At 40.1% G+C, this 22,652-nt stretch overlaps 1 long non-coding RNA gene across 4 annotated transcripts in view; it reads left to right on the plus strand.

Annotated features, from left to right (window-relative positions):
• LOC125110935 (uncharacterized) overlaps positions 1-22,652 on the plus strand; it is a 64,894-nt gene that overhangs the window by 27,630 nt on the left and 14,612 nt on the right. For 2 of the 4 annotated variants that reach the window (XR_007130769.1, XR_007130768.1), the window contains 2 exons: positions 8,619-8,845; positions 21,316-21,432. This is a non-coding gene — a long non-coding RNA (uncharacterized LOC125110935). Of the gene's footprint in view, positions 1-8,014; positions 8,846-21,315; positions 21,433-22,652 lie in introns of those variants that run through there. The other 2 variants (XR_007130770.1, XR_007130767.1) reach the window with 2 other exon arrangements.

A 22,652-nucleotide genomic window follows, 5' to 3' on the forward strand; every position in this document is an offset into this window, starting at 1 on the left:
TATATAGGCTTGAGTCTAAGAGAATCCTAGAGTACATCTTCCTATCCATCTTGGTGGAAACCAAGGCCATAAATTAGTACTACAGGTTTTACTGAGTTCCCTTTGGTCTGACCCAGTCAATCTCTGGTTGTCTGACCCAGTTTGTTCCACACTAGCCACTATCTCTAAAGGTAATAATATGTAGGCGTTGTTCATAAGGTACCCAGCCTAATTTCCTAATGTTACCAGGCTAAGCTATCATTCTTAGTATGATTTAGTTGTTCCCAACATAGAGGAGTCTTTACTTAAATGGCCATAGCTTGGTGTTAACCATATGAATCCATTGCACAATTGTGGAAGATTCCCTTCTAATAAATAGGAGGTTACAGTTTGGGGATTTTTGTGTTTTTCAGTTTTTTTCTTTTTTGCTTTTTAGAGCTGGGTCTGTGGTACATGGAAGTTCTCAGGCTAGGGGTCAAATCGGAGCTGCAGTTGCCAGCCTACGCCACAGCCACAGCAAGTTGGGATCCGAGCTGTGTTTGCGGTCTACATCACAGCTCACAGCAATGCTGGATCTTTACCCCACTGAGTGAGGCCAGGGATCGGACCCGCATCCTCGTGGACACTAGTTGGGCTCGTTACCGCTGAGCCATGACGGCAACTCTGAGCTTACCCTTTTGATTGAGACTTAGCTCATTGTTCTGACTGAGTTTGAGTGACCCTAAAAGGAAATTTATATTGATGATCAGAGTCAGAGCAGGTATCATTAATTGGCCAAGTGAGAAAAACCGTCTAGTACTATCAGTAGTAGCCTGTACAGGACTAAATTTTCTTTCTTATAAAATAAATTTCCTAAGGGCTATCCAAACAGAACCTTGGAGAGGAGAAATCCACCACGGTAACCCAGAAGTACTAAACACAGGTAATTGGCCACAAACCCAACAATTGGATTGATTTTAAAACTAGCATACAATCATGTTCCTGATGGAAAAACATGTGATTCATTTTCAAAAGTTCCTGAAGTCGGAGTTCCCGTCGTGGCGCAGTGGTTAACGAATCCGACTAGGAACCATGAGGTTGCGGGTTCGGTCCCTGCCCTTGCTCAGTGGGTTAACGATCTGGCGTTGCCCTGAGCTGCGGTGTAGGTTGCAAACGTGGCTCAGATCCCAAGTTGCTGTGGCTCTGGCGTAGGCCGGTGGCTACAGCTCCGATTGGACCCCTAGCCTGGGAACCTCCATATGCCGCGGGAGCGGCCCAAGAAATAGCAACAACAACAACAACAACAACAACAAAAGACAAAAAAAAAACAAAAATAAAAAAAAAGTTCCTGAAGTCAAGAAAACATAAGTCATCATGAGTCAGGTCCAGCATCTTGGGCCACCTCCTGTCTACTTCTGATGTCATCTTCTCATCCTGGTATAGTTTCTTCTCCGTGTGAGTATTGTTTTAAGATGATTTTGAGGTCATCAGTCCTCTCTATAGACCAGTCCAGTGCAGGGGCCTCTTTTTAAGTAGGAAAATTTGAACTGAAGAGTCAATTCCTTTTAGTTTTGCTGCACCTGAGCTAGTTAAGAGTTCCTGGTAAGAGTCTTTCCATCTGGTGTGGAAATAATCCTTTAAATTATGCCTTTTCCATTATGCATAATCCCTGGTCACAGGTTCTGCGGCATCTGATCTTCATCCCAAAATAGATTACTGAGACAAACTTTAGAAACCAGCTTAGAATGTCCTTTTAGAAGTTCAATTAAACTTTGTAACAATATAACATAACAGCAAAGATCTGGTAAATCTTAGTGAATACAGATTTTGACAGAATTAGTTTAACAGATTAACAGGTGGGCATTGAAACATCTCTTTCTTTCTAAAATTACTCTCATTTTTATCAAATATAGCCAAACAAAACTAATTTATTTACCAATTAAGTCTGGTCTCAACAAACTTGGCCTGATGATTTATATAAATATAATCAACATATAGGATTTTCTAAAAAATTTGCTTTGCTAGAACTTTTACAAGGAATCTCAGACTAAGCTTTTAAAGGCATCTCAGGGCTAGGAAAGTCATGCCAAGGGCTTGCCTGAAATTTTGTCTTAAAGACTTAGGTAAATCCCTCCCTTTTCGAAGTCCCAAAATACCTTGAGATTTCTACAGGCTACCTAGGAGGTGGCCTTCCTAATTTATCTGATAAAGCTGCTGGGAAGTTAAGAGTTTCCAGTCCCTGGAGGGACCAGATAGGAGAGAAATGTTTCAATCCTCCTTCCAGGGGTATAATTTTACCAAATTGCTTTAAGTCATAATTAGCTTGAGGGGAAGAGTTTCTTTATACCTCAAAAACGCAGATTAAAAGTCAGTACCATTTCAGATAGAAACCATAAAAATTTACAACCACATTCACCATTTCACTCAGCCCAATATAATTAATCCTTTTTGTTAACAGTTTGTGAAGCTATCAGATTTCCCTTTAGAAGTCTTTCTTTCCCAGCTCAGCATTACAGTCTGGAAGTCAGAAACCTGTATTTCTTTAAAAACTCCTTTCTATAGATCTCCTTGAAGAGGAGGCGTTTTTTTGCAAAGGCATCAGAATAAAACCATTGACTGTTTGTAATGACAAAAGACTTAAGTCTCATTTACAATACAAATTGACAAAGAAACTTGGTTATTGTACTGACATCATACTGTATATTCTGATGAGGCATCTCACTCATTCGATAATGTTTTCCATGTGCTTTAACATGCCAAATAATCCTAGTTAATTTACCATTTTTTTCTCTGAGATGCTCAGGGCCCTCTGAAGCAGCCCAAAGTTAGCCAAAGTCAAAAGACTTATTAAGGAGTTCCCATCGTGGCTCAGTGGTTAATGAAGGATTAAAGTTTCAACAAAGGAATGCGGCAAGGGGTGGTGGGGGGGAGGTGGGGCTACATAAACGTTCAGCTGCAGTGAAATTCATCACCTTTTCATGTGTATATTTTTGATTTGGATAGCTTCATCTCTGAACTGCTTATCAAGCCTATGAGAACTTCTCTTTTGAGATCTCTGCCTTTTTCATTAATTTGTAGATGTTATATATTCTGGATGTACTGCTTTGTCAACATATGTCTATGTCTTGCAGATATTTGTAGGTTTTTTTTTTTTAATGTTTTCTGGATATGATTCCTTTGAGATATATGTAATACCTTGTCTCAATCTGTGGGTTACTTTTAGCTTTTCATTCTCTTAATGATGTCTTTTGATAAAGAAATCTTTTAAAGAGGAGAACTTCCAATTTACCAGATTATTCTGTAGGTTCAGTGCTTTTTGTTTGAGAAATAATTGCCTACCACAAGGTCATGTAGATTTTTTCCCAGCGAGTTATTTTCAGTGTAAACCAGACAAAGCTTGTTTGCTTTGCTTGCAACTAAGAATCCTGATATTTATTTATTTATTTATTTATTTACTTATTTTGTCTTTTTAGGGCCGCACCCATGGTATATGGAGGTTCCCAGGCCAGGGGTCCAACTGGAGCTACAGCTGCTGATCTACACCACAGCCACAGCAATGTGGGATCCGAGCCGCGTCTGCAACCTACACCACAGCTCATGGCAATGCCGGATCCTTAACCCATTGATCGAGGCCAGGGATCAAACCCACAACCCCATGGTTCCTAATCAGATTCGTTAACCACTGCGCCACGACGGGAACTCCCGAATCCTGATATTTATAATCATAGTTGTCTCAGAGGCACTCCAAATTCATCAAAAATAAAACAGATTTTGTTCTACCCTCAAAAAGTGGGTCATTGCCTAAGTTATCTCTAAAAGTATGTCAAATCAGCTCTGCAAGCCAGAAATCTAGGAACTATCCTTGATATCTCTTTCTTTCTCAGGTACAAAATTCAATCTGTTATCATATTATCTATTGCTGTGTAACAAAATTGTGGCTTGAAACAATAACCATTTGTATTATCTCTCACAATTTTTGTGACCATTCAGATATCATTTGGCTGGACAGTTCTGGCTTGGGGTCTCTCCTGAGGATATATTCAGATGTCAGCTGAGTCTGCACTGATCTGAAAGCTTGACTGTGGCAGAAAGATCTACTTTGAAGAAGGCCAATTCACATGGTTTGCAAGTTGGTCCTTATTGTTGATGTGAAGCCCTAATTTTCCTCCACATGGACCTCTTCAAAGGGCTGCTTGAGTGTATTCATGACATGGCTGTTGGCTTTAATGAGTGATAAAGACACTAAGGTGGAAGTTGCAATTCAATGATCTAACCTCAGTAGTCATACACTGTTACTTTTATAAAATTCTATTAGTCAAAGCAGTCACTATGATTCAGTATGGAAGTGGCTTACACAAGAGGATGAATACCAGGAGTAAGCTTCATTGGGAACCATCTTGGAGGCAGCTACAATAATCATTAAGTGTCTCTATTCTCGATGAAATATATCTCTCAACTGTGCCACAATGTGGTCCAAGGGGCCATCATTTATCTCTCATCTAATAACCCATATCCTCTCTGGACCCACTCATATATTTTCTCCTTACCATCAGCCAGTGATTTTCTTTTTCAAAAAATAAACCTGATCGTATTAGTCCTCTAATACAAGTAATATTTGTAATACAAGTATTACAAATATTATATTATATAATATAATCAGTAGCATAAATACTGACCAATAGTTTTAAGAAAGGGTTTAAAAGCACTGAAAGACACATTGGATCCTCCATGATTTGGCTCTTCTCTACTTACTGTACTATTGCCTCACTAGTCCTCTTTCAGTTGGGCTCATGCTTAGACAAATTCAATATTAGCACTTCTTCCCAGAAGACTCTACCATCTCTTCCCATTTCTTATTTGACTAACTCCTAATCATTCCTAGATACCCAATTCAAATGTTATTTCTTGGAGTTCCCGTCATGGCACAGTGGTTAATGAATCCGACTAGGAACCATGAAGCTGCGGGTTCGATCCCTGGCCTTGCTCAGTGGGTTGAGGATCTGGCGTTGCCGTGAGTTGTGGTGTAGGTTGCAGACGCGGCTCGGATCCCGTGTTGCTGTGGCTGTGGTATAGGCTGGCAGCTACAGCTCTGATTAGACCCCTAGCCTGGGAACCTCCATATGCCACTGGAGCAGCCCTAGAAAAGAAAAAAAAAAAAAAGTTATTTTCTTAAAGTTCTTTTTTTTTTCTAAGTCCCCAAATTAAATTAGACCTCACTAATATTCTTTCTCATAGCATATGATACCTTTCTACCACAGCTCTTATTTTAATGCATAACTATTTAGGTATTTAGGTAACTATTTGATAACTGTCTCTTCTACTAAAGTAATGTGGGAATAGGAAATGTATCTGGTTTGCATCCCATAAAGAAGTGCCTAACTCACAGTAAGTCATTGCATGCTTTTGAATAAATGGATGGATAGATGAGAGTGACTGAGGACCTAAAAGGGCAGATGACCTTAAGTCTTAGGACATGACCAAGAAAAACAGGGTGGTAGATTTGGCGGGCCATATCTTTTCCCAACATGACTGGTTCCAGAATTTCTTTTACAGATGTGTTGTCTGGTGAGTGGTGAGGTGGTGGGGGACTCCACTCTGGCTAATAGGTGTAACCTATAAATCAACTCTTACTGCACCTCACATGAGGTAGATGCTTAATATATCATTGTTGTTACTGAAGGAATGCCAGTGTATTCTCTGCAGACACATTTTTGCCCTTTATGTGGTAGTGCTAATTATCAGAATCTATTTTAATTTAGTTAAATCTATAAACATTTTTATATTTTATTTTCATATTATTTTGCTTGCATTTTATTTTACTATAGAAATCCATAGAATAGTCAGGAGATGGTTAAACCTGAAAATACTCTGTCTCCTTCAATCTTTAGTTAATCAGAAGTAACCTAGATTCCATGTTGTTTAATGCTGTACAGAATAAAATGACAATGAGAGAGAAGTATTTTCAACTAGGGTCATAACATGAACTCTTAAAAAAAAAAATCACTTCCAAGGCTTCAAAAAAAAAAAAATGAGGGCATGAAATATTTTTAGTTGTCTTTATTCTTTATTTCAGCCTCAGTTTTTAATTCTGTGTACTAACTTGGTAACTTTTAGTTTCTTAGAAACACTTAAGGAATAGCAACTTCAAAGCTATAAATCAACTTCCTGAAAAGCGAATTTGTAAACAAGATTCCTACAAAGATGAACATTACAGACAATGAAAGGATTTGGTATATTTATTTTTTGTCAGTTTCATGTGTGGTAGAAAAAAATTTATATCTCTGAAACATATAAAATATATTAAAGGACACTTATTTTGCTGTGAACCCTCAATTTCTGAATCTTTTGTCATTTCTCTCCACTTTGCATGCATAATTGGTCATATGCCTCTATTTGCTTAAACCAGATGTCCATGGGGCTTTCCTGCAGTATTTAGGAAAAAGGAGCAGTTACAGAAGTGTGTTTGGCTCTATTAAGCAATTTTTTGGTGGAAAATAGCCAGTGAGTTTAATTTCTCCCAACAGAGAATTATTCTGCCTCACTTCCCAGGAAGAAAAGCAATAAAAAACGGAGTTATGAACTGGATTCTTAATGGTAACTGGAGAACATACAAAATTGTAACTTTAATTTTATTCTACTTTGTAATAATAATGCTTTGTATTTGCGTAACATGATACAGTTTATATAGTCTTCCCTATTTACTGAGATACATTTTGTGCTTGCTTATTCAGGATTCCTTCTTGTTAAAAAAGAGTATCTGTGTATTTCTTATACTTAACACATGAGTTTAAATCTTTTCACCATTTACTGCAGAAATGAGAATCTCAGAACTTTTCTGATGAGATCATATTTATTGGATCTGTGCCATGAATACATGTGCTCAGGATTATGAACACACACACACACACACACACACTTAAGAAAAAACATCTGCTCGTGATCCAGAATCCAATACAAAAAGAGGATAAGCACACAGACACCAACAACACAAGAGGAATGTGGTAATATATAAAATGATTGATAAAATAAAATTGCCAGGAGTTCCCTTCGTGGCTCAGTTGTTGGCGAATCCCAGTAGGAACCATGAGGTTGCGGGTTTGATCCCTGGCCTTGCAGTGGGTTAAGGATCCTGCGTTGCCGTGAGCTGTGGTGTAGGTCACAGACGCGGCTCAGATCCCGCATTGCTGTGGCTGTGGTGTGGGCCAGCGGCTGCAGCTCAGATTGGACCCCTGGCTTGGGAACCTCTATATGCCACTGGAAGTGGTCCTAGAAAAGGCAAAAAGACAAAAAAATAAAAAATAAAAATAAGATAAAATAAAACAAATTGCCAAAGAAGTTCTGAGCAAAATAAAAATTATCATTTAGAATTCCTGAGTATCCATTATACTCTAGATGCTTTGCACTTTGAATAGTTACCATTATTCTGTAAGACAATTTTTTCCATTTTTCCAGTGAATGAAAAAGATCCTCAAAGTTTACAATCCAAGAGTAAAATAAATCAATGGAAGATTTAGAATCTAAAAGCGTATCTAGGAGTTCCCATCATGGAGCATTGGTTAACGAATCCAACTAGGAACCATGAGGTTGCGGGTTCGATCCCTGGCCTTGCTCAGTGGGTTAAGGATCCGGCGTTGCTGTGAGCTGTGGTGTAGGTCGTAGACATGGCTGGGATCCCGCGTTGCTGTGGCTCTGGCATAGGCTGGCGGCTATAGCTCTGATTAGACCCCTAGCCTGGGAACCTCCATATGCCGTGGGAGCGGCCCAAGAAATGGCAAAAAGACTAAATAAATAAATAAATAAATAAATAAATAAAAATAAAAAAATAAAAGCATATCTACAGACTAGGTATTCATTTTTTGTTTTTGTTTTGTCTTTTTTGTCCTTTTTTACGGCCGCACCTGCAGCATATGGAGGTTCCCAGGCTAGGGGTCGAATCGGAGCTGTAGCCACTGGCCTATGCCACAGCCATAGCATGGTGGGATCCGAGCCCCATCTGTGACCTACACCACTGCTCATGGCAACGCCGGATCCTTAACCCACTGAGTGAGACCAGGGATCAAACTGGCAACCTCATGGTTCCTAGTTGGATTCGTTAACCGCTGAGCCATGATGGGGACTCCAGGTGTTCGGTTTTTATGCAAGAGCTCCCCAGAGAAATGTTCTTTGAGCTGTGCTGAGCCTTGAAGAATGAATAGGATTTTGAGTCGGCGAAGAAAACAGCAGAGGAAACCAACTACTGAGCACAAAGGTAAACCAGACCACAGGCAGCTAGAATGGATCTCTGTAGAGGGAGTGAACTCAAACACAAAGGTGAATTCTTGGCACAGAGTTGGAGGAATATGAATGCTCATGTACAAACCGGGAATGATGCCAGGAATAAGGCAGAAAGGAAGACTGGCCTAAGTGCTAAAAAAGTTAAGGAGCTGGGGCATGAACTAGTGTTACAGAAGAGAAGTGGCAGATGAAGGTGTCTAATACATCATGTCACTATGTAAACTGAGCTTGAAAAATTCCCATATCTCTATTTTATCTTATACTGAAAAATATTCTGATACCTGACTTTTGCCTTGTGTGTCAGAGACTGAACATGGCCATCACTGTGTTTATTATCTTCATGTGCAGGATATGTAATTTCTTTATCCCTTTCTCCTGGCAATTAGATCAAACCAGTGACAAAGTTATGGCTGTGAAGTTTGAATGGATGTGTGGCACTTCCAGACCTGGCTCATCAAAGCCTCCCATGTCTAATCCTAGCATTATTACTACATCTGCTAGATGAATGAAGAGGTCTTCAAAGACTTACAGAAGAGACAGGATAAAAGGATCTTGGGTCCCTGAGTGACTGTGTGGAGTAGAGACCATCCACTGACCTGCACTTCAATGTCAGGTGAGAAACTCTGTGAGGTAAATCATTCGAATTTGGGAGTTGTTGGTTTTAGCAGTTTTCACACCCTGTTATTTCTCATTGAATAATTCGTTGTGATAATTATTATCTCTGATTTGGACCCTGCTTATCTGCTACTGTTCCCAAGAGACTGAACAGTGTTGAAGAAATTATTTAACCCTATTGAATAATGCCTCAATTGGGTTCCCAGTGTTACCACGGAATCCTTCTGAGTCATGTGGTCTGAGTCATGAGTGATTCTCGTTCCTTTCTTGGCCTATTTTAAAGATTCATCTTTCTCCTTAGGCTCTTCCTACTCTCAGCAGATGAATTAACCATCTTGTCTTTAGTTAAGTACTTTTTCAAGAATTATGTCTGTTTTTTGATTGTTCTTTTCTTACTAGTTTAAGTAGTTCTTTATGTATTAGAGATGTTAAGAGCATTATGGATATGATATAAAATGACTAAAAATTTAAAATACCAACTATACCAAAAGTTGATGAAGATGTGGAAAAACTAGACCCCTCAGATACTCTCAGTGGGAATGTAGACTGGTACAAAACCTTATAAAAACTGTTTGGTGGTTTTTCTTTCTTTCTTTTTTTCTTAAGTTTAGCATTCATCTGTTATATAAGCCAACTATTCTACCCCTAGGTAGTTACCCAAGGGTCAAAGAGGAAATCCCCAGTACTGTTATTGCCGAGAAGAGGCCTTCCACTGAGGATTTTCTGTGGCTTGTGGTGGGGAGTGAGACATAAACACTTTTCTCTGTTTTTCCCTTGAAATCTTTAGTAAGGTCTATGTCAGTCACTGATTATTGTGCTTAAGTTGTTTTTTATGAAAAACTACTGATAAATTTTTTTATTTTTTTGTTTGCTTTTTAGGGCTGCACCCACAGCATGTGGAGGTTCCTAGGGTAGGGATCCAATTGGAGCTACAGCTGCTGGCCTCTACCACAACTACAGTAACACAGGATCCAAGCCATATCTGTGAACTACACCACAGCTCACGGCAATACCAGATCCTTAACCCACTGAGTGAGGTCAGAGATTGAACCCACAACCTCATGGCTCCTAGTTGGATTTGTTTCCACTGTGCCAAGATAGGAACTCCAAGACTACTGATCATTGGGTTAGGTTAGCAATACCTACTTATCCCTCACCTTGGTCCAAGTACTACCGTATGTGCATCTACGAGTTATCACGTCCAAATCTTGCAATCATCTTGAATAATAATTATTATTCCCCTTTTAGAGATTAAAAATGTACTCTACACTAAAACCAAAATAAAACAAATAACAGCAGAAAACTTGCTAAGAATAACACACCGGAAGATCGCAACACTTGCCATCTACCCTCCAATTAAAGTTACGACTGCTTATTTTTATCTCAATTTTTGATCTTCAGTCTCAAGTTAAGTATTAGTGAGAACTTAACTAGAGTTCTCTTGGTGTAGTGGCCTAAAGATCTGGTGTTGTCACTGCAGTGGCTTGGGTCACTGCTGTGGCATGGGTTTGATTCCTGATCCAGGAACTTCCTCATGCCAAAAAGAAGAGAGGGAGGGAGGAAGAGAGAGAGGGAATTTACTATGGGCTAGGCCTGAGGTAAAAAATAAGAAAAGTCAGGGGAGAAGGGAACTAAGATACAGTGTCTACCCTTCATGCTTTAGAGAAGATGGAGCATAAAAAACATACTCCCTGGGATGTCTATAGTGAACTTTAAGACAGAGTCCAAAGAAATACTGAAGAAGCATATTGATGATGTGAGAGAAGAGTCTGTCCAGAGGAAATGATGCTTGAGCTGAGTCTTCAGATTTACGCACGTGTGGAAGAAAGGTAGGGAGGGACTAGATGGTACAATGGCGTTGACATGAGGAAGTGCAGGTAATTCAGCACGGCAGAAGCACAGAGCAGACATCAGTGCGTGTGGCCCAGAGCTGAGGTCGGGTGTGACGGACGACAAGAGGGTGCAAGCTCCTGAGAAACTACTCTCATATCTAGCAACTAATGGACCTCAAATTGGACTTTACCCACAGGAAATTTGCAACCATTTTTCCCTACTTAGATGTGATATGGAACTCAGTACTCTGATTTTCATTTCTTTTTAATATGCTTACAGTCATTTTTACTAAAGAACAAATGATTTCATGGGGCAGGACTTCTTAGGTGGAAAAGGATTGGTGAGCTAATCTGATTTCATCCACAATTTTGCATGTTTTTTAAGGTGATTTGATCACTTTCTTCAGGGATGAGCAGCCCTTGAGGGCCTAGAGGACCACCTCACAATAAAAATATTTAACTATTGAACAAACAAATTAAATGACAGTTTATTCACTTAAAACGCAGGAATGCCTCTCCATTGGCCAGAATACAAAATCTGGACATGCTGAGTAAGAGCAATATCATTTAGTGAAGAACTACCCCAGGAGTTCCCGTCGTGGCTCAGTGGTTAACAAATCCAACTAGGAACCAGTTGGGGGTTCGATCCCTGCCCTTGCTCAGTGGGTTAAGGATCCGGCTTTGCCGTGAGCTGCGGTGTAGGTCACAGACACGGCTCGGATCTGGCGTTGCTGTGGCTCTGGAATAGGCCGGTGGCTACAGCTCCGATTCGACCCCTAGCCTGAGAACCTCCATATGCCACGGGAGCAGCCCTAGAAAGGGCAAAAAGACAAAAAAACAAAAAAAAGAACTACCCCATATTGGCAGTGGATACTTCCTTGTATTATTTCAATTAGTTGTCACCACAACTCTGTAATGTAGTTCTTACTTTACCCCAATTTTATAGATAAGGAATTCAAATGAGAAACATTAAATGATCTACTTTGATCTCATAGGTAATAAGATTTGGAGCTAAGACTCAAATCTAGTGCTTTGATTTCTTTGCCATGCAATGGGCAGAGTATACCCATGCTAGCTGGGAAAAAATTATGGTGATGGTGATTTAATTAAAATAATTATAGTTTATTAGATGCTTACTTTGTACCAAATACTTTCACATGCATTGTCTTCCAAGTTAGTCTTTTTTAAAAATTAAAAAAAAAAAGTTTATGGCTGCACCTGAGCCTCAGATGCAACCTCTGTGACAGTGCTGGATCTTTTAACCCACTGGGCTGGGCCAGGGATTGAAGCTGCACCTCCTGGTGACCTGAGCCTCTGCAGTCAGATTCCTAACCCACTGTGCCACAGCAGGACCTCACATGTGTTATCGTATGTAACTGTAACAATTCTATTTGAGAATTCTATTTTCTAATTGAGAAAAGATTTCTATTTTAGCAATGAGGAAACTGATGTTCAGAAAGTTTAAATAATTTTTCCAGCCTGCAAAGCTGGTTAATTGGTGGGGCAGATAATTCAAACCAGTTTTCTCTGATCACAAAGTGCTTTTTACTGCTAGTCAAATAATGATAAGAATACTTAATGAGGAGTTCCCGTGGCGCAGTGGTTAACGAATCCGACTAGGAACCATGAGGTTGCGGGTTTGGTCCCTGCCCTTGCTCAGTGGGTTAACGATCCGGCGTTGCCGTGAGCTGTGGTGTAGGTTGCAGACGCGGCTCGGATCCCTCGTTCCTGTGGCTCTGGCGTAGGCCGGGGCCTGCAGCTCTGATCTGACCCCTAGCCTGGGAACCTCCATATGCCGCGGGAGCGGCCCAAAGAAATAGCAAAAAAGAAAAAGAAAAAAAAAAAAGAATACTTAATGAATGGAAGTCAAAATGGAGAGAATTTGTTAGTTGACAGAATATTCCATCTAGAGTGTGGTAAAGGATAGAAAACCACTGAAGTTTTCTCAGTAGGGGCTGATCATGTCTCTTCATAGTTCAATGCGATGACATTGAATATTTACTACTATTATTTTTATTTTTACTAATAATTCTTATTAGTCACAAAAAATTTGTGTCGCTGTCTTTATTCATGATAGATAGTATACATTAGAACGCTCAGTTTATGTTGTCTCACTTTTTCTGAGGATTAATTTTAGGAATAAAAAAGGACATGAAGTGTCACAGATCTGAGAAAAAAAAATAATTATTTTTAGATAAGATACTTGAGCAATCTTTCTTTACTAGTTGGTTGTGTATCTGATTAACTTCCAGGTCAGTGAAATTAGAATTTAGCCTGCAAAATGGATCTATACACCATAGTTTTGCAAATTTAAACTTGTAACAATCTTGGAGCTAGATCAATAAACTTTAATAGATGTTCCTCTCTGCACCTAGGCCAACCGTCTTATCAAGACAGTGGTTTTGCTTTGTTTGTTTTGTTTCTATAAAGATTCTGTCTGTGGAAGCAAGATTTGACCAGGCTTTCTTTGAAGTTAGTACCCTTGTGGCAAGTTTGAAATAAACTTAGACCTTTGCTCAAAAAATCAATGCATCTGAGAACTTTCCTTTAACATTCCTTTGTCTCTTAAATCTGGGCTCCTCGAGGAAAGGTTTGTTTGTTTGTTTTCTTTTTTTTTTTTTTGGTCTTTTGTTGTTGTTGTTGTTGTTATTGTTGTTGTTGTTGCTATTTCTTGGGCCGCTCCTGCGGCATATGGAGGTTCCCAGGCTAGGGGTCGAATCGGAGCTGTAGCCACCGGCCTACGCCAGAGCCACAGCAACGAGGGATCCGAGCCGCGTCTGCAACCTACACCACAGCTCCCAGCAACGCCGGATCGTTAACCCACTGAGCAAGGGCAGGGACCGAACCCGCCACCTCATGGTTCCTAGTCGGATTCGTTAACCACTGCGCCACGACGGGAACTCCAGGTTTGTTTCTTTTCACTGTAGCCCAGTCATCTAGTATGAGATTGGGTACAAATGAATGGCTTTCTAGATGTCAGTTGAATAAATGAATATTTGAAGGAATTTACCAACTATGGACTTTGTTTCACTTTCACCTTGTTTACTTCTTTGGAAAGATACCCCCAGCGAGCTTTTTCATCTTTTTATTTTATTCCTTTGCAAAAAAGGTTCTCTAGGGACCTCTTCACTGGATCTCTCTCAGTCATGTCCTTTCCTGCCTGGCTTGGAATTTTTTTGGCTCTGGGTTTCCTCACCAGTCTGGGATACACCCTCACTGCCCCCCTCCCCCCCTTAAGTCACATCATATTTGAGGACAGAATTTCCAAACCACCTTCTCCTAGGCATGTTTTTCCCCCTTTAAACTTGAAAAAGAGGAGAAAAGTTAGGCAACTTAGACAATATTTCAAACAAAAGAGAAGTAGTGGAAGGTTGAGAAAAGGTCAGTAGGGTTAGTTAGTGAGAAGAGTCTGACTCATTTAAAAAAACAAACCACAGTAACTGACAAAAAAATCATGAGAAGGTTTTGAGTGGCTGGCTAAGGCAATACCAAAGCTATAAGTGTTGAGAATGGGAAGTTAATCAGAAAAGACTACTTAGGAGGTGGAGAAGTTTTCATGGCTCCCGGAGGGAGGTCTGTGCTTGGCTTTGCCCTGGCTGGCTATGTGACTTTTCTGTGTAAATGACCCTCATTTTCTAAATAAGGATATTGGACCAAATGATGTATAAGATCTTTTCCAATTCTAACATTTTATGGAGGACTAGACTTTTCTAACAGATTGAATGGATTCTTATGTTTTAAGTCTCATATTTATATTTAGTCTCATATAATTTGATTCCTTTTTATAATGTCTTCATTATTTAATCCACAGTTATTGAGTGGCTGCCTACTATTTGAACAGCATTTTAGGCAGCAAGCTGGGTGAGATAAAAATCACTGCTGTCTACCACCTTATAGGTTTGGGTGGCCGTAGCTTTACAAACAGCAAAAAGGCAATTGGAGCAGAAGCAATGGCTGAGGGAGGGGGGGAGGGAGGAATGGAGGTGACATGAAAAGGACAAGGGCAAGAGAACACATTTTATAATTTCCTAAAATACAGATAAGGCTGCCACTTAAAAACAAACAAACAAACAGTAAAATTGGTTATGATTTTTACATTTAATCCTTTGTTTTCTGAGGATGCTTAGTGCTGACTGTGTGATTGTGGCTACTCAGAGGTTTAATGGGGGATTCACTGGACTTTCCACACCACCTATAAAGAGGGTGGTTGATTTTTAGTTTTATTGGTGTGGTCACTACCTAGCCTGGTCTATAGATTTGTGTTAACTGTGCAATAGCTGCTTGTAGATCTTAGCGGTTGCTCAGTGATTCCTCATAAAGCTTGATGCTGACATGAAAATTCAAATTACAGATGGCAATCCAGAGAATAAAAGAACCTAGAATTGGCTGGGGGCCTGCAAGTGGGCATAAATGTGTGAAGCAGTGGACACATCACACCAGCTAGTGGTTTGGTTAGCATTTAGCCAGAAAGAGATACCCCACCCCCAAATGTTCAAATTTTTCTTTCTCTGTCAATCTCCCCCCTTTGCATTGTATGCCTGAAAACAGCACAGTCTAAGTCTCAGTTTGAAATCTCTAGGAGTTCCCATTGTGGCTCAGCAGGTTACAAACCCGACTAGTACCCACGAGGATGTGGGTTTGATCCCTGGCCTCCCTCAGTGGGTTAAGGATCCTCTGTTGCTGTGAGCTGTGGTGTATGTTGCAGATTTAGCTTAGATCCCATGTTGCTGTGGTTGTAGCAGAGGCCAGTAGCTGCAGGTCTGATTCAATCCCTAGCCTGGGAATTTCCTTATGCCATATGTGCAGCCCTAAAAAGTGAAAGAAAGAGAGAGAGAGAGAGAGAGAGAGAGCGAGAGCGAGAGAGAGAGAGAGAGAAAGAAAGAAAAGAAAGAAAGAAAAGAAAGAAAGAAAGGTAGGAAGAAAAGAAAGAAAGAAAGAAAGGTAGGAAGGAAGGAAGAAACCAACCTCTAATGGCTTAAAAACTTCTCCCTTGTATTGTGACTTTTGATCTCCAATGCCTGGCCCAGTGCCTGGTAGTATTTAACTAAGGAAACCATTTTTGTTGTCATTGTTGCTTGCTTGTTTTTATTCTCCCTTTTTGGACAAAGCTATTTAAGTTGGTCAAATGTTAAATTTTATTAGGATGTTTATTAGAAACAATGCTGGGGGTGTTCCCGTCGTGGCGCAGTGGTTAACGAATCCGACTAGGAACCATGAGGTTGCGGGTTCAGTCCCTGCCCTTGCTCAGTGGGTTAACGATCCGGCTTTGCCGTGAGCTGTGGTGTAGGTTGCAGACGCGGCTCGGATCCCGCGTTGCTGTGGCTCTGGCATAGGCCAGAGACCCCTCAGATTCGACCCCTAGCCTGGGAACCTCCATATGCCTCGGCAGCGGCCCAAGAAATAGCAAGACAAAAAAAAAAAAGAAAAAAAAAAGAAACAATGCTGGGGATTTAGAGCTAAATGTATTTAGAGCTAGGAGTTCCCTTGTGGCTCAGTGGGTTAAGGATCTACTATCAATGCTGTCTGTTTACCGCTGTGGCATTGGGCTGGGAACTTCTGTATGCCATGGGCACAGCCAAAAAAAAAAAGTATAAATAAAAACAGGTATATGTAATTAGGCAAAGGGAGGTTTTTTTTTAACATTTTAAAATTAAAATAGTACATACAGAGTGTAGAAATACATAATAATTCATATAGAAAAATGCACATAGATGCACAAACTGACCATGTTGACATTAAGAAACACAACATCATCAACATCATGGAATAAAGAGCTTAGAGCTTCTCTTTAAGGATGGTTTTTAATACCACTTGGCACTGTCTGCCTCCTAGAGTCATCTAGTGCATGTTGTTTTACTTATCTTCTCCATCAGATTGTGAAAAGCATTAGTCAGGGACTGGGTCTTTTTCTCCTTATATCCATGTTACTATTTCAATGGCTCATAATAGGTTCCTAGAGGAGTTTGTTGAGCTGTGGATCAACTTAAGGTATCCAGAGCCCAGGTAGCTGTCTAATGAAGAGCCCCAGAAAAATCCTGTTTCCAGGTCACATCTCAGTTTCTGCTTTTTATCTATCAGACTTAGCTCTTTAGATGTACTTAGAGCTCTCAGAAAAGAGGCATATTCTACATTTAGTGTCTCTGGTTGAACATTATAATATTGGAGTGCAAGAGTGATGGTAGCAAAGGGGTTAATTAGCATTTTGTGTCCACTAGATAACACGGTTGCTTCCAATTCAATGACCAACAGCCGAGGTTCTCTAGAAATATGTTCCGTGGAAATTCCCATTTATGCTTGCTTAAGTGGGTTGACGAGGCTTAGGTAAGCAAGTTGCAACACTGGGGAAAAATAGGAGACAAGTATCAACAAGGAAACTAAATGACAGTGCTTGCTGGTTTGCTAAATAGCAATGGGAAAATCAGGACAGGATCAGAGCTTTCTGGCAAATAGCCCTTTTTTAATTTCCCTATCTTTCTTTGACTGGATTAGAACACAAATTTTGGTACATAGTTATTTCCCTTGCAGACCATTGTCTTTAGCTTAGATATACCCCTGATCAGTTCAAATTATCCTTATGCTACTCCTGTGTTGAAGTACCCCTGAGCACCAACTGAAAGAGATCAGACTCTTTTCCAAGACGGGGATCCAGGAAGCTGGAAGGGTGCCCTAGACAATCTGGAAACATCTGTAGGAGTAACCAGAGGTTTTGATTGGAGGAGAATGGCAGGCTGAGTGAATGACAGAAAAATGAAAGAATGGATGACTCATCTCAGAGCAAATGAGAACACAAATACCCATGGGTTTTCCCTTTTTTAAAAACACCATGGTTGGATTAGGTGTCTGAAATCAGCTCCCTCATGCCCTATACTTTTTGAAATCTTTTTAATTTTTTTAAATTTCTTGATTCATGGGACCTACTCAAGGATGCCTGTCTTTGTCTAGCAGATTTCTGGTGCCTAGATTAGAGGAATCAGAGCAAGGCCATCCCTTTCTGTAGCCTGATGCTGTGGTGATATGATTTCAGCGACACTGGAAAAGACTCCATTGATATTTCTCTGTCCCTGAAGTTCATAATGAAGTATTCCTTCTTTCATCAAAATCAATCAATATCGCAAACTTGAAAGCAGAAAGCAAACAGAAAGCACATCCTGGTACAAGGATTAAAAAGTCTTAATCTCTTAGGAAGCAAAAAAAAGTGTCTAGGAAAAAGCCAAAGTGATGTTGCTATTGTTTCTTGAGAATGCAGACCACCAGGGTCTTCCCTGGTCCCAGATTTTGAAATTCTAGTAGCAAGAAGAAAAAGGCAGGCATTTGAGGTAGACAGGAAGAAGTAAAAAGGGAGGCGAGGGCTCAGAAAGTGAAGGACATGAATAGAGAAGGCCAGTGTTGGATTTTGAACTGATGTTTGACCTTTGTGAGCCTCAGTTTCTTCATCTGTAAATGGAACCAATAGTATTTTTCAGAGATTCTTGGTCAATGGTCAGAAGAGACTCTCTTTCCTTTGCCAGACTAATTAACTAATTTGTTCTTTTACAAAACAATGTAAAATTTGGGATTTTAAGAGGTATATCTCATCAAAGAATCTTTCCATATATCTCCTGTATCTGTTTCTTGGCTGCCCCCTAGTGAGACTTTATTTTTTCTTTTTTCAAGGAGTATTGGAAGGGCACTCTTTTTGGGTTAGGGACTGGTGACTAGATCTGCCCAAGTCATAGTTCATGGACATGATTTAATCCATAATTTGGTAAGACAAGATAATTTCATGCTTTTATTCTCTTTCTTTGTTATTTAATTTTCGGGGCAAGTGTTTTTGGATACTGTCCTCTAGGTTACTCCTACTAATGACAGTTGATCAAACCCAAATTTTTCCCCAATAGAGAGAATGGTTTCATGCCAAATGCCCATCAGTCTTGCCCTGCAAGCCTCTAGGAACAGATCAGGGTGAAGCATATTACATCTCTACGTTGAGGAGAAGAGTAAACATTATACTGTATGTAAAGTGCCCACTGAGGAGACTCCATCTGATATGTATTCATAACAATTTATATGCTAAACAATTTTGAGTTGCTCTCCTGGATTTTTTGGCACCACTGTACTTTATGCTATAAAATTGGCTGTCTTCCTTCACTGAATGAATAAATAAAACATGAGCTGACAGAAAAATCAAATTTCAAGATGTATTGTATTTGTTTCTGTGTTACCACTGAATTATTAGTACATTGGATATTAATATTTGAATGCCCAGTTCATCTGTTTAGAACAAAACAAAGCAAAACTGAGTGACTCAATGACTAGGGACATTGGGATATCATGCATTTTTTTCATTACTGGTTGGCATGGAGCCAATTCCATATACTAATTTAGATTTTTTCTGAAGCCATTTCTCAATCTATCCCACCTCTTGAAATAATTAGTTCAGGAGTTCCCGTCGTGGCGCAGTGGTTAACGAATCCGACTAGGAACCATGAGGTTGCGGGTTCGGTCCCTGCCCTTGCTCAGTGGGTTAACGATCCGGCGTTGCCGTGAGCTGTGGTGTAGGTTGCAGACGCGGCTCGGATCCCACGTTGCTGTGGCTCTGGAGTAGGCTGGTGGCTACAGCTCCGATTCAACCCCTAGCCTGGGAACCTCCATATGCCGCGGGAGCGGCCCAAGAAATAGCAACAACAACAACAACAACAACAACAAAAAGAAATAATTAGTTCAGAAGCTTGCTCCTAGTATATGGGCTAGGTCTTCTTTTTCCTCTTCCTCTTCTTTCTCTTCCCTCCCACCTCCTTTTTCTTTTTCTTGTGGTAAAATGAAGTCTCAAGCTTAGAGTTTCCTAGAGATCACAGGTTGAAATTTCCAAATCATGTTCACTCATGGATACAATCAGATTTGTGGAGTTTCTTTAAGCATTTTGGTTGTTATGCAGAAGTTCTCTGGCCAGGGATCAAACCTGTGCCACAGCAGTGACCTGAGCCACAGGAGTGACAATGTAGGATCCTTAAACTCTAGGCCACCAGGGAACTCTCCCCACCTAATTTAATATTAGGCATACTCAAGTGATGTACTTTTCCCAACAATATCTGAATGAAAGTGGTATATGACCACATCTGAGTAGAAATTTAAAGAGCCATGCTTACTTTGCCCCATCCGTTTCCCTGCCAAAGTAATGGTTGAAGATTAAACCCTTATCAGTGTAAGTTCCTGAGGGAGTAGTATGAGCAGTGCTGACCCACAGTAGAAATGTACAATGAAAAGAGAAATAAGTCATTGCGATTGAGAGGTTTGTTGTTACTGAAGCATAATCTAGCAGATCACATTATAGATCCTTAAGTCTTTATCTTGTCAGATTGAAATGGTTTCTAACAATAGTCTTCCAGTCATTGCAAATGCATGCCATATGTGGATTATAAAATCTTTGTATCCTCAGTGTTGGTGAAATCCTGCCTTGAATCCTTTTACTTTTCATCACCATCATCAGAACCACCATTATCAATAATGTACTTAAGACTAAATTATAGACTCTTAAAGTTAAGGGATAAAATAAATTATCTTTCCAACAGTCTTATTTCAGAAATGAGAACACTCAGATTTTCCAAAGATAAAAGATTTATCTGAGATAAATCCAGATAAATTTTAACTTGTAATATTTTTCTAAGATCTTTGTGCTTTGTACTTTATTCCATTCACTTATTCATTTAATCTTCATGTTAAATTTTAAAAAGTGAATATTTGCTGCTTAGTGGAAGAACTAAGATGAGTCTTAATGATTTTTGCTGGAAATCCGTGCTAGTTCTAAGTGTGTTAGTTTGCTAGGGCTGCCATAACAAAATACCACAGGCTGGGTGATTTAAAAAGAAATTTATTCTCCCATTGTTCTGGAGGCTGAAAGTCCTCATGCTGCTGGCAGGGTTGGTCTCTTCTGAAGCCCCTCCCCTTGGTGTGCAGATGGTGAGTTTTGTGTGTGTCCTCACATGTTCTTTCCTCTGTGCCTGTGCACAGCTAGTGTCTCTTTGTGTGTCCAAATTTTCTTTTCTTATAAGGACACCAGTCAGATTGGATTATGACCCATCCTGCAGCTTCTTTTTTATCTTTTTTTTTTTTGGCTTTTTTTGTTGTTGTTGTTGTTGTTGCTATTTCTTGGGCCGCTCCCTCGGCATATGGAGGTTCCCAGGCTAGGGGTCGAATCGGAGCTGTAGCCACCGGCCTATGCCAGAGCCACAGCAACGCGGGATCCGAGCCGCGTCTGCAACCTACACCACAGCTCACGGCAACGCCGGATCGTTAACCCACTGAGCAAGGCCAGGGACCGAACCCGCAACCTCATGGTTCCTAGTCGGATTCGTCAACCACTGCGCCACGACGGGAACTCCAAATATAGTCACATTTTGAGGTACTGAGGGCAACAGTTTCAACATATCAGTTGAGGAGTGGGGACACAATTCAGCTGATAACACTAAGATATGACGAATTGAAAGCATTTTAATAAAAGAAAACAAAATTTATTGTTGGAATCCCCTTGTGGTCTTCAGCAGCAATGATATTCTTGGAGTATGAAATAGTAGAGTTTGACATAAAATGTCCTACAAGACATTCATATTATTTGCTCATCTTACAAAAACATCTAATCCCAGTGCCTCGACTGGTGTAGGTCTTGACCTAGACGTGGTGTAGCTGACAGCTGAGATTCTTGTGCTGAGCCATATAGAAGCTGTAAGATTGATCACACTTCTGAAGGAGGATTCTCCCAGATGCCACACTGAAGCAGGTGGGTAGAATAGTCTCAGTCATAATACCTTCTTTTCTCTCTCTTCTGCCCCCTCCTTCCTTTCCTTTTCTTCTATAAAACTCCTGTGAGTACACTGCCAGGTTGTTTCCTATGCTAGGCACCGAGTTTTGGTAAACCATAACCCTGCCTTGCAGGGGTTCACATCTAGGAGAGGAGACAGACAATATAGTAAGATAGGTATAATGCTCTAGACTCTATGAAAGCATGGGAGAAGATTTTCGAAGTGACAATTTCGAGTAGAGGAAGAATCTTAAACCTTACATTTCTACAACAGCTTTTTTTTTTTTTTTCCAAAGGGTGTTCCACCATTATATTGCAGGAGGTAAAGCATGAAGTACTAGGCACAACTGATATTCTAACTGATGATCTGGGCAACAGGCTGCAAAAGAAGATTGTCTCCTTAAAGTCTCCCCCTTGAGAGGCTTTGCACTGATTCCAAATATGCTGCCTTTCATTAAAGCATTTTGGAATTTTTGTTTGGTCAGACTATGAACTCTTCTAGAGCAGAACAAAGATTAATGTAGTATATGATACAAGATTAAATTAAGGTTTATAAAACAAGTAAATGAATCCAGAGACAGTAGCATAATTTTAATGTCATGATTGGTGGATAATACTTGTTCCTTGGTGTTTTGGGTGTCTAGAGAGTTAAGACATCCAGATTCAACAAAATCATGACCTACGTTCAGAGTTTATAGTGAGGCAGAGCTGTACAGTAATGGAACTTATTTCTTGCAAAACAGCTCTTAAGAAAAACAGAACAAAAGAAAAGCAGGGTTTGATGAATAGTAATATCCTCAAATGTGAAGAGATCTGGGTGTAATGTAGGAGGAGATTGCTTATAAAAACATAAGCACTTTCTAAGAAAAACAGATTGTATTAGAGGTATAATTTCTCCTGAGAACACAGGCACCATCCCAGGGTTACTCATACCCTTTAGGATTTTGAATAAGCCATAGTGTGCTACAGCTGAATTTTGGGATTGGGGCCGGAGACTGCCATATTACCCTGCCCAGTATAAAAGGAATTTGGAGTTCCTAGGAGCGAACCAGGGGCCCACCTGGAAGGAGAAAAGGAGTGGGAAAGGGAGATGGACAGGCCACCAAGATGAAGAAAGAGCAAGTGACACCACTGTGTCTTGGAGGCCCAAGAACAAAGGTGGACTGGTTCAAATGGGTCATGGGTTCACACAGGGATTT

Source organism: Phacochoerus africanus, chromosome 11, assembly GCF_016906955.1.
Source record: "Phacochoerus africanus isolate WHEZ1 chromosome 11, ROS_Pafr_v1, whole genome shotgun sequence".
Taxonomy (NCBI): Eukaryota; Metazoa; Chordata; class Mammalia; order Artiodactyla; family Suidae; genus Phacochoerus; species Phacochoerus africanus.